At 29.4% G+C, this 12,265-nt stretch overlaps 1 long non-coding RNA gene across 1 annotated transcript; it reads left to right on the top strand.

Annotated features, from left to right (window-relative positions):
• The first annotated feature begins 368 nt into the window (after positions 1 to 368).
• On the top strand, positions 369 to 1,055 carry LOC133821228 (uncharacterized). Its single transcript, XR_009887393.1, has 3 exons — positions 369 to 538; positions 722 to 845; positions 958 to 1,055. It is a non-coding gene; the product is annotated as an uncharacterized LOC133821228 (long non-coding RNA).
• The last annotated feature ends 11,210 nt before the right edge of the window (positions 1,056 to 12,265 follow it).

Below are 12,265 nucleotides of genomic sequence, written 5' to 3'. Positions count from 1 at the left end.
AATTATAGATTGACTATGGCATTAAGTGCAAGGTTTCCATCATTATTAATGAGAAATTGTGCTGAGCACACAACCTGGGACAAACTTGTCTGTATCCTTTATATGCTTTGGACCCCTTTTATGGTTTAATGGTTGTATGTAGATTGGTTATTCCTATATTGTTGGCAATCTTTACTACATTTTACTAAGGAGTTTTAACTTATCCATGCAGGCCATACAGATTGGCACCACTAAAGTATTGTCAATGTTGTTGATGACAGCAGATTTCTTGCCACCATTTTTTTTTTGCAAGCAGCTTTGGTCTAGATGATAAACAGGTTTAGCGTGTTCGAGTTAATGCATTTTCTTTCCTGATCATTAAAGTTTTTATTTGAACAAATGACCCATTGTTTCTCATTTAATATATTTTAATTAATACACTGTCTAGGTTGCTGATTTGAAAGATTCTGTAAGCTTTATTCTACTAGAGCAATCTGAAGAAAATGAAGACTTATTTGTTGCTACCGTCAATCTTTTCACTGCTGCTGCTCATTATCAGGTGTGCTACTTTTTGACATTTGTATATGTTTTCTGGTGTCAATAAGTGAATCACTCTTGGGTAATTTTCCGTTGTTTCATTTGAGATTTCTCATTAACTGTTTATATTGAACTTTGTGTTCTATACAACCTGCTTTTTTTATTGCTGTATTTGCCACCAAAGAGTTTATGGACGTCCAACCAGGTAATGCTGGTGATGGGAAGCTGCCAGCAATTGAGGTTTCCTCTGGGCCAGTAGAGTCTAAAAGTTCAAGCCTTGTAGATGCAGTACTTTGTTATGTTGTAAATTCTGACAGTCATATCAATAAGTAAGTTCTCCTAGAGACATCCTTAGCCTGGTTTATCCCTCAATATTTTTTTTCCGGTTGCTCTTTATACTAATTTGTTACATATTTTGATCTGTTAATTTCTTTATTCCAGCAAACCCTTTGTGCTACTTAATGTACTCAACTTTTTAAAGGCATTGTGGCAAAGGGCGGCTCAATATATCAATATATTGTTAGTGCCCAAATAACTTAAGGTCTAAAGTTTAGTACTTGTTTGAGCTCCATATTCTATTGCACCTCTCCTTTAAATGAGATATGAGATTCGATGGATCTACCCTAGAAATAATAGTATCATTCTAAATGCTTTTGTAACTCAAATCTCCCAAACCTTTAACATGTTGTCTCAGTAATTAAGCACCTGAACTAGAGATGTCTTTAGGGTGAAATTGAGGCCCCTTTAACTTGAAAATGTTAATGTTTATTTACTATAATATGTATCTATTCACTGTGTGATAGCAGTATTTTGAATTTTGAAGTATGTTCACCTGGTATTGCTTGCTTAGGTCTTATATTGTATACAGTTATATTATTTGATTCATATTATTTAACTTTTTTAAGCATATGCCTTACCTTTTATCTGCTATTGCAGGAGAAAAATGTCACATTGGGAGGGATCTCTAACGAGCTTGTTTTAACATGTATAGATCACATAGGCTTTGTGTTGGGCAGCTGTAGAATATTTTGTGCTGAAAGTAGTAACTTTTCAATATGTTGAATATTTAAGACTACTTGAATACTTAAAGAACATTTTGTTGTTGATGATAGTGTTGAATGTTTTAAACTAATTTGTGGATTGTTAATTCAATGTTGAATGTTTTTACTTTTTGTTATTTGAAAATCAAGTTCATTTGATGATGCTAGTATATATTAGAAAGCTAATTTTAATTATATAAATAAAAATTAAAAATATAATAGAATAAATTAGTGTTATATAAATGAATATATAACGAGAATTTAAACTTATCTAAATATTAAAATAATAGGAAAAATGTATTATAATATCTATTACAATAACACTTTTTATAAGTAAAGAATTTTGTCATGCAAACTTCCTTATATAACACAAAAAATGTGTTATACTAAAGTGAAGTATAGCACAAAATATGTGTTATACTAAAGTGTAGTATAACACAAATTTATAAGTATTGAAATGTGTTATATAATCGATTATAAATAATATAATTAAACACTTATCTATTTATTAAAATGACACAGAAAGTGTGTTATCGTTGACAGTATAATAACACATCTGTATAACAATGATAAAGTGTTATGTAAAATACCCTGACCTACGATAACATAGACGTCAAAGAGTGTTATGGTATGTTTTGATAACACAGTTTTGGTCTTATTAAAAGCATTTTTTCTTGTAGTGTTAGTATCCTAGACTCAAATTTGATAAATAAAATTTTATCAATATGATCAAACTGTCATCATTTATATATAATTAAGTAATTAAATTGTAATTTGGAACTCATATAATTGAAAGCAGTTTGATTAAATTAGTAAAATTTTGTTAACTAAATTTGAGTTTAGAGTACCAAATATGTACGGTTTTAAAATACAGGATACCAAATATGTATGATTTCAAAATATAGGGTACTAACTCAACATTATTGTAAACACGTGGTACCAAAATGATACTTTACAAAAACACAGGGTACCAAATGGTTCCCTACCCTTTAAAAAATAAAGTTTAATTTCGTTAGATGTTATAAATGATTTTGAAATCTGAGATTTGATTTTGGGGATTTTAGGAATGGATTTTGAAGAATATTAAGAGATTTTGATTTGTTGTTGATTTAGGGATTTTTGAACACGTTGATGATCATTATCATGATTATTTTGGGATTTTTAAAGAAGTTGATGATTTGTATTGATTTTGTTGATTTTTGAAAAATTAAATGGAATTTTGTGTTGACATTGTTGATTCTTTAGAGATGCTTTGGAGAAGAGGATGATTTTTTTTATGAATGTTTTTGGATTTAGAGATGATTTTGATAAGACAATGATGAATCTATAATAAGGGCAACTCTTGATTTTATTTTCCAGTTCAAAAGTTAGGGAAAATGTTCCTAAGGCTAAAACTAGTTTTGTTTTTGTAACTGAGAAAAAATGAAAAAAGATGTAGTGTAACATGGTGAAGATGAATATTTAGTTTTGATTCTCTTTTACTCTGTGATATCTTTATTTTTCAAAAGAAATTGAAAAAAGACTCAATCTTTTTTATTTTTTAATAATTATATTTTTATTTTCTATTATTTAAAATATATTTTAAGTACTTTTTTTTTATTATCTTAAAATTTATTTAAATGATTTTTTAATAAGTTATTAGCTGGACCAATGGAAGATCGACATGTGGCATATGTTAGATAGTTAATGGGTTGTTAGATTAGGTACCACCGAAACCGTCTATTTTGTGAGTTTGAGTATTTTTGTCGCCAATTTTGAGATGTGAATATATATCGATAATAAACCTAATAATTTAAGTATTTATGCCTCAAATACTCATTTTTATTATTTATAAAGTTATTCTAGTCACATTTAGATGAAATTAAATAGTTAAAATAAATAGCCTACCACCTTTGGGTGGGTTGTGAGGGCTTTGGGTCTTAAGCCCAAGGTTAGGGGATTTGATCCCTCAAACACTTATATATATATATATATATATATATAAGTATATATGTGTATTTGTACCCTGCAAGTAGTATTATTTTTTGGTCCCCAAAGTTAGTGGTGGTTGTTGCGGCTGTGCCTATCCTCCTCCCTTATTGTGAAGAGGTTTCAAAACTCCTTCCCACAGGATATACAAATGATGTATTGTCAACTTTAAAGATCAAAGATCAAATTTACAAAGAAGTTGTGCAGTCATCAAGTATTTACTCTGATGGGTTATGTCGGGTTGGGGATTATTCTTGTAAATAGAAAGATGATCATTCATTAACATGTACTGAGCTATAATGTATACATTTGAGTGTTACATGTAATGAATTAAAAAAATAGTTAAAAAAATGTCACGTATCTAAAACTTGTATATAAATTCTATGTACAGTAAAACTTTTTTATAGTAATAATGTTGGGACTAACATATTTTATTACTATGAAAATGTTATAACTTAATATAATTATATCTATAAAATGTTAGAAATATAGACATTTAAATCTAAATTAAATAATAGTTGAGAAAATATGTCAAATTCAATGTATAAAATATTGATAAACTAAAATGATATAAATGTGTAGCTACAATGTATATATCTATATAATGTTGGAAATATACAAAGTTATTTTATAATTCTAAATTGATAATTAATTTATCATGAATTTTTAGTATGTATAAAATAGCACATATATAAATATATTTAATATTAACACAACTATTGCTTTGTGTGGAGGTATATTTTCTAAAGGCAAGACCAATAAATATTATAGCTTATTACAATGTGGAGTTTATTTTTATTTATAACTGATCCAAAATTAAAGCTAAAATTTTTTATAACTATATGAGATTATTCAAATATAGAGTAACACTTTATGAAAATTTTAATGTAACTCTTTTATAAAACTTAAATCTCATTATATAAGAGTACCCAATAAAAAAATCTTAAAAATTTAAAATTTCCAAACAGTCATTGTAAAAAATAAAAGAAAAAGACAAAAAAAAAAAAAAAAAACAAGGCTGCTAAATTGCCACAGAACTACCCAAACATAGTCTTTACTTTGCAATAAGAATCAAATGGTGGACACCCGTGTATTTGTTAAACATTAAAAAAAATAGGTGTTATTTTATTAATACGTATAAAGAAACTTTTTAAATCATTTTTACGGTATTTACAAATATCTTTCATTTATATATAATCTAAAACTTTTTTTTGACAAAATTACGTTTAATACTAGTAACATCAGGTTCCTTGTCCATATTATAAGGAATTCTACTTTGGACATTCCAAGTTCGTGTGTGACCATTAAAGAAAAAGATACTTACATATTAATGCTCATATATATGTATAATATACTATATATTTATATTTATATATAAATAGAAATATGGCTCACTAATGATGATGATCAGCTTCACGAGTAAGGAAAGTAATGAATTGAGTTTGAAAACCAGCTCTTATATTCATCTTTTTTACATTTTATTTTCCAATATATTATTTAAGAAGAACAAGTGCACATTTACGTCTTGTTTTTTTCTTTCTTTTTGTGAGACACATTTATGTCTAGCTAAAGAAAGAACATAATGTGATTGGGTGTGGAATATAAATGATTCCAAAAATAACCCAACATGCTTAGAAGATGGTACTGCAAAATATTTAATTAATCTATATAAACAATTTGATTATAAAGCTATGGTAATAATACAATGAATAAAGACAATACTCTTAAAAAAACTAACATAAAAATAATAATATATTGACAATGACAATCAATTCATGCAATTGCCGAGTAATTGAGTTCCAATGTACAATAACTCCAGCAACCAACAACAACTCAATGCTTAACAAGTTGCTTTATGGGTTGCTTAGAAATTTCAAAGGTTGCTTCATATGTGGCTTATAATAATTATGGGTTGTTTAAGAGGCTGCTATATGGAAATGCTTAGAAATTTATAGGGTTGCTTAACAAGTTGCTTATAAGGATTATGGGTTTCTTAAGAGTTTTAAGGGTTCCATAACAAATTGCTTTATGGGTTGTTTATACTTTATGAAATGCGTAAGAAGTTTGAAGAGTTTCTTGATAGGTTGCTTAAAGAGTTTGAAGAGTTGCTTTATATGTTGCTTATGAGGATTATGTGTTGATTAAGTGGTAGCGATATAGAGTTGCTTAGAAATTTCAAGGGTTGCTTAATATGTCACTTTATATGTTGCTTATGAGGATTATGGGTTGATTAATAGTTAAGGGTTGCATAATAAGTTGCTTTATGTGTTGTTTATCAAATTGCTTTATAGATTGCTTAAGAAGTTTGAAGAGTTTCTTAATAGGTTACTTTACGAGTTGCTTAAAGAGTTTGAATGGTTGTTTTGTATGTTGTTTATAAGGATTATTGGTTGCTTAAGAGCTTGCTATAGAGAGTTGCTTAGAATTTCAAGGGTTTCTTAAAATGTCGTTTTACATGTATTGCTTAAGAGGTTTGAAGAGTTTCTTAATAAGTTCTTTTACGGGTTGCTTAAGGAGTTTGAAGAGTTGTTTTATATGTTGCTTATAAGAATTATGGGTTGCTTGAGAGGTTGCTATATAGAGTTGCTTAGAATTTCAAGAGTTACTTAACATGTTGCTTTATATGTTACTTATGAGGATTATAAGTTGCTTAGAAGTTTCAATGGTTGCATAATAAGTTGCTTTATGAGTTGTTTATTAAGCTGCTTTATCGATTTCTTAAGAAGTTTGAAGAGTTTCTTAATAGGTTGATTTACGGATTGCTTAAAGGGTTTGAAGGGTTGCTTATAAGGATTATGAGTTGCTTAAAATGTTGCTAATGAAGACTATATGTGTTGCTTAATAAGTTGCTATATAGGGTTGATTTAGAGTTTCAATGATTGCTTAACATGTGTCATTATGAGATGCTTATGAGTTTCAATGGTTGCTTATCACATGTTGTTTTATATGTTGCTTATGAGGATTATGAGTTGCTTAAGAGTTTCAAGGGTTGCTTAGCATGCTTCTTTATAAGTTGTTTATCAAGATTCTTTATGAGTTGTTTAAGGAGTTCCAATAGTTTCTTTATAAGTTGTTTTGGAATTTTAAGGGTTGCATAACAAGGTATTTTTATAGGTTTCTTTGGAGTTTCAAGACTTGCTTTACTTTACACGTTGCTTTATGAGTTGCTTAAGGAGTTTCAGTGGTTGCTTAACAAGATATTATACAGTATTCCATAAAGAGTTTTATGAGTTGCTTAACATGTTGTTTTGTGGGTTGCTTATGATATTTATAGATTTCTTATTAGATTGATATATGGCTTATTTCGGGGTTTTAAGATTAATTTGGTTGTTTTTTCAGGTTATTTTTCTAAATTGACTTGATTGTTTCAACTGGAATTATAGGTTGTTTTTACATTTTAATTTGAAAATTATCAGAAAAAACATTAAATTATTGAAAAATTATAAAACGACATTTGACATTTTTTCTATAAAATGATTGATTTATCAAAATGAGTTTTGTTGTTATAAGATGATAGATATAATTATTCATCAAATGATAATAATTTAAAATTTTCATTCTTACATGTCTTGATGAGCTAAATGAATGAAATAATTGTTGGATATTTTTTTTTTGAATGGAAAAACCAATTGGGTTTTGTCCCACATTGGTAAATGAGAGTTTATGCCTCTCCTTGTTATCCTATATATAGAGATCATATGTACTAGTTTAAAACACACCAAAACATATTCTTATATATATTTTATCTTCCTTTGAAGATTAAAGATATATATAATTTCTCAATATTGTTTTTCTCTTTTACTCTTTATAGTTCTTAGATCTGTTCTAGTGTGATAGAGTTCGGGCATATTTGGTTCGGCGAAGTAATTGAGTTACTTGTCGTTCACCGTTGTATCCTGGGAGATAGATGTCGAAACCTCGTAGAGGCGGCGAATCTGTTTTAAGGAAACTGTGTGTTACACAGACCTCGGCTTTTAATTTTGTTCTTTATAATTATTGTGTAAATTAATTATAATTGCTATTTATATTATAGTTATTTATATATTGTTATTTATAATTATAATATTATATTGTTATATATATTATAAGTTATTTATAATTATAAAATTATATTGTTATATATATTATAAGTTATTTATAATTATAATATTGTTATTTATATTATAGTTATTTATATATAGTTATTTATAATTATAATATAATATTGTTATATATATATTATAAGTTATTTATAATTATAATATTATATTGTTATATATATTATAAGTTATTTATATTGTATTATTTATAATTATAATATTTATGTATCTTTAATTTAGTAGATATAAATATTGTATTTATCATATTGCGTTTATTCAAGTATTATATAAGTTATGTTTTTCCTACAATAATGGCTCATGCTTATTAGCTTGACTTGGCAACTTGTTCACGATTAGCTTCCCATAATGAATGTCTTTCACACTCGTTAGGCATAGCAAATACATTGTTGTGAGCCTTACTATCAATGCAGGCTTACCACATGTTGTAGTCTATGCACTCACACCACTTTCCAGTACTTTAATTTTTTTTTTTAATAAAGAAACTTTCATTATGCTAAAAAGCTAGCCAACAACAAACAAAGGACTCGCTGAGCCAAAAACAATTTAGACAATTTTTTATTCTATTTCAACTTTATGATCCTATGGGTGAGTCTATATATATTCATCTTTTATTTGAAGAAGGACCAATTAGTAATATATCACAAGTTATTGTGGTATAGGTGTGTATATATATTTATATTATATATATGTGCATTAAAGAAAAGAAAGACTAAAGGAAAGGAGGCACTTGCTGACAAAATTTTGTCTCTATCTGCACACACACCTCTAGAAATGAAAGAAAAACAACACTATAGACTAAATCATAAAATTAAAATTGAAATTTTAAAAAAACCGTAATAATGAAATAATACACAATATATTAATCAAAGGAAAATGAAATAATTAAGACCGTAAACTTGAGAAAAAAACTTAATATTAGCGTATTTAGGGTAAATATTAGTATTGTTATTCAAGAATGAACAATAATATTGAAGATTAGTATAATTTTTTTAATATTATAAAAAATATATTAAAAAAATATGCACAATTTCTTATTTAATTGATTTCCATTCTCTTGGTTGAGAAGTTAAGAGAATAATTAATTGTTAACTTATGACTGAGATTATTTATCTTAATATTTTATCTTTTGGCTCATGTGTAATTTTTTTGGCAAATAGTATGTAATTTGGTTGATGTAACATTACATCTATTTTTTTTCTCTTTAAAGAATTTTTTTTAACAATAACTAGTAGTGAGTTTGGTTGGTGAGTTCATAGGGATACCCCTCCCAAAAAATAGAAAACCAAAAACATCAACAGAAGAATTTCACGCAGCTAAGGAATGGGCAGAAGAATTTTGAGTTGTGTGGAAATGGGAATCCAAGCAATGTCAGCCTCTAAGGACTCGACCAAATCCTGTGTGCACAAGAGGATAGGCACTGAGTTCCCCACGGGACAAACTTTAGATCTGACAGCATCACAAATAACCCTACAATCAGAAAACACAGTGATCTTCCTCCAAATAAAGGAGTGGTAGAGAAGGAGCCTATGTATAGCAATGCAAAAGCTTCTCCTTCGAAGTTCGAAAGCACAATAAGCAGCATCAAAATAAGAAGCAAGAGCAGCAATACCACCATCCCCATATCGAGCAACTGGTACGATGTCACTACCAAGTGGTTTGTGTACCAACTTCTTTTAATTATTTATTTGAAAAATAATTACCTAAAATCATCATTTAAATTGATTTATTCAAATTAATCATAGTTATCTTTTATTTAATTAATTAACTTAATAGTTAATAATTTTAATAATCACAAATTAGAATTCAAATCCAATTTAAATTATCATATTAGTATCTTATAAACTTAATTAATTCAAAATTAATTATAGTTTTTACTTTAATAATTTCAAAAAATTTAAATTAATTAATTAATTATTTAGTTCTTATTAATTTCAAAAATTAATAATTAATTAATATCAATTATCTCATAATTACATATTTGCCCAAAGAACAATTTTCTTCTAAATATATGCCTTATACAATTTTTTCCAATTTCAACTTCTACCTTAATCAACGTTAATAAAGCTAGTTAGGAGACCTATGAGTCAATAATTCGAAGCTCCAATAAATTTAGATTATTAATTGAAACTTTTTAATCTAATAACTTTATTTATTAATCCCAATATTATTTGTTGACGCGGTTTTTCGCCAACAGTGAATTAAGAAAATAGCAAAGTTGATTAGTGCTTGATAATAAACCGAAATAAGAAATTAACTCTCAAAGACACAGATCTTTTTACGTGGTTCAGTGATTAAAATCCACCTAGTCCACGAGTCTATATTATTACTATTTCTCTCTCTATTTTGGCAGAGTTTCAGTATTACAGAATAATCATCCATTTTCCTGTCCAATATTCTCAGTATTTATAGAGAAATTCCTTGGACAGGTTTGGGTAACCGCTTGAGCAATCACAGATTTGCATATTTATTACATTTAATATAAATATTCTCATTTATACTAGGATATGATTGATCACGAAATAAACGGTCTCCTAATATCTGGGACATTAAATATTACAGGCTGGCCATAAATGATTGTATAAAAGTACCCGAGTCTTAGGGGATTCGTGGGTACGCAATATATTTGAGTTACCACGAGATGGATATTTCTCCGAGCTCGTACTATGGAGGTTGTATGAATATCATAAGCTCGCGCTTCGCAACCTATGCATCACTAGCTCGCATAATCACTGTGAAATCTGAGATGTCTACGTGGATAATAAATGGATTCCTTGGTTATTCCTCCACATATGTATTTGTCAGCTGTACCCGAGCTGAGTGAAGGACTCGTGCTGAAATCAGGGTACAAAATTTGCCCCCCAAGTCCCTGCTCGTGGTTCATGATGTCACCTTCTGGCCTACACAGTAGGGACTTTTAGACTTCTGCTGCACTAAACCATGCCTGTCCACTACTCAAGTACTGGACACGTGGTACATCACAATTGGTGTCTGTTCGGGTTTCGAGGCTTACAATAATTGTCTTGTCACCTTTTTGCCGTCGTTTTGTCTTTTGAAACATAGCCCTTGGATTTTGTACTAACCAAATCGGATGGCTCAAATTAATTTATGTCGTTTACGTATAAATAGGGTAGGATATTTCCACAGTTTACCACCTTTTATTCGAAATCTTTCTACATCTTCTCTCTTCTGCATTTTCAGACCATTCTTCTTTCTCAGAAAATCCCAAAAACTATCTGTTGCAAAAACACTTAGAAACCCAGTTACTCAGGAGTCTTCCAGGAACTCTTCCCTGCAAAGTCTATTTCTTTTATCGAAGAACACACCGTAAGTCTTTTGGTTTTGAAGAAACTTTTCTTTTACTGATTTTTGTGTTTGTTTTTTTATATCATGCTCATCCGCACTTTACCGTAGTCAATATTAGGTTGTTCTCTAAATATTTTTGGCACATAGGCTTCGACTTAGGTTTACTGAATAGGTCTTAAAATATCTCTAGAACTATGATATTTATAAAACTGGGTTATTTCTGGGTAAATCTAGGTAATTTATGACGAATTTTAGGAAATACCCATTAGAGATATAGAAGATGAAAAGTTTTAAGGGTTTGAAACCAAGTTGCTTAGGGGACACGCTTTGTAACGACCCGGATTCGCTAATAAGGCTTAAGGGCCTTGATTAGTGTGCGCGGAGGGCATAATGGGGATTATGTGTGGTTTTAATGATTAGGATGCATGATTATGATTTAAAGCTTGTTATATGATTATTTGAATATTTGAGATGCATGACTATGTGTATTAGTATGCATGTAGGCCATGATTAGGTTAGAGGGGCATAATCGTAACTTTGGCCATTATGGGCATAACTGCTTTGGTATATGTGATAATTGTCGAGACCACATTATTATGTGGATATATCTGTGATCTGTGACTCGAGATGATTCTAGATAGCAAAGTAGCGGAAAAATTCATGGCGGGGATTTATACCCGACTCGGGGTGAGCTTAGGGGTATAAATGAGAATTTAGTGAGTGTACTGGAGTCTATCTTGACATTGAGGAATATTATTGGTGATTAATTAGGTATCGGGAATTAAGCGGGAAATATTAGAGACACTCGAGGAGTTAGCGGGAATTGGGTAAAATGACTAGAATGCCCTTAAGTGGATTAAAGGGTTTAGAATTAATAGAGAGGGCATTAGGGTCATTTGGCTCTTAAGGATGGGTATTACTGAGGTTTTATGTTAGTGGGATTTGTAGAATATTACAGAAGTCTGAGTGAGAAGGAAAAGGAAGAAAAAGGAAAAGAAGGAAAAAACAGAGAAGTTTTCCCTGAGTTGGTTTACATTTCCTTCACCTGTTTCTTGAGGATTTCTGGAGTAAATCTCACAGGAGAGCTGGGATAATTAAGCATCAAGGATCCTAGTCTAAGATTGAGAAATTGGTAGAGGTTTAGCAAGGATTCATCAGCACTTGAGGTAAGACTCTAGAGTTCTTCAATTTTTGTTTCTGGTTTTTAAGCTATGGTGCTTAAGTTGAATTGGATGGAACCTTAGGGAATTTAGGCTTAAGGCTGAGGAGAAGCAAGCCAAGGAGGTCTAGAGACAACTTGTGGTCGAAATTCTATCAAAGGTATAAAGCCTAAACTCT

Source organism: Humulus lupulus, chromosome 3 (assembly GCF_963169125.1).
Source record: "Humulus lupulus chromosome 3, drHumLupu1.1, whole genome shotgun sequence".
NCBI classification, from domain to species: Eukaryota; Viridiplantae; Streptophyta; class Magnoliopsida; order Rosales; family Cannabaceae; genus Humulus; species Humulus lupulus.
This window is presented reverse-complemented; position numbering and strand designations above follow the sequence as displayed.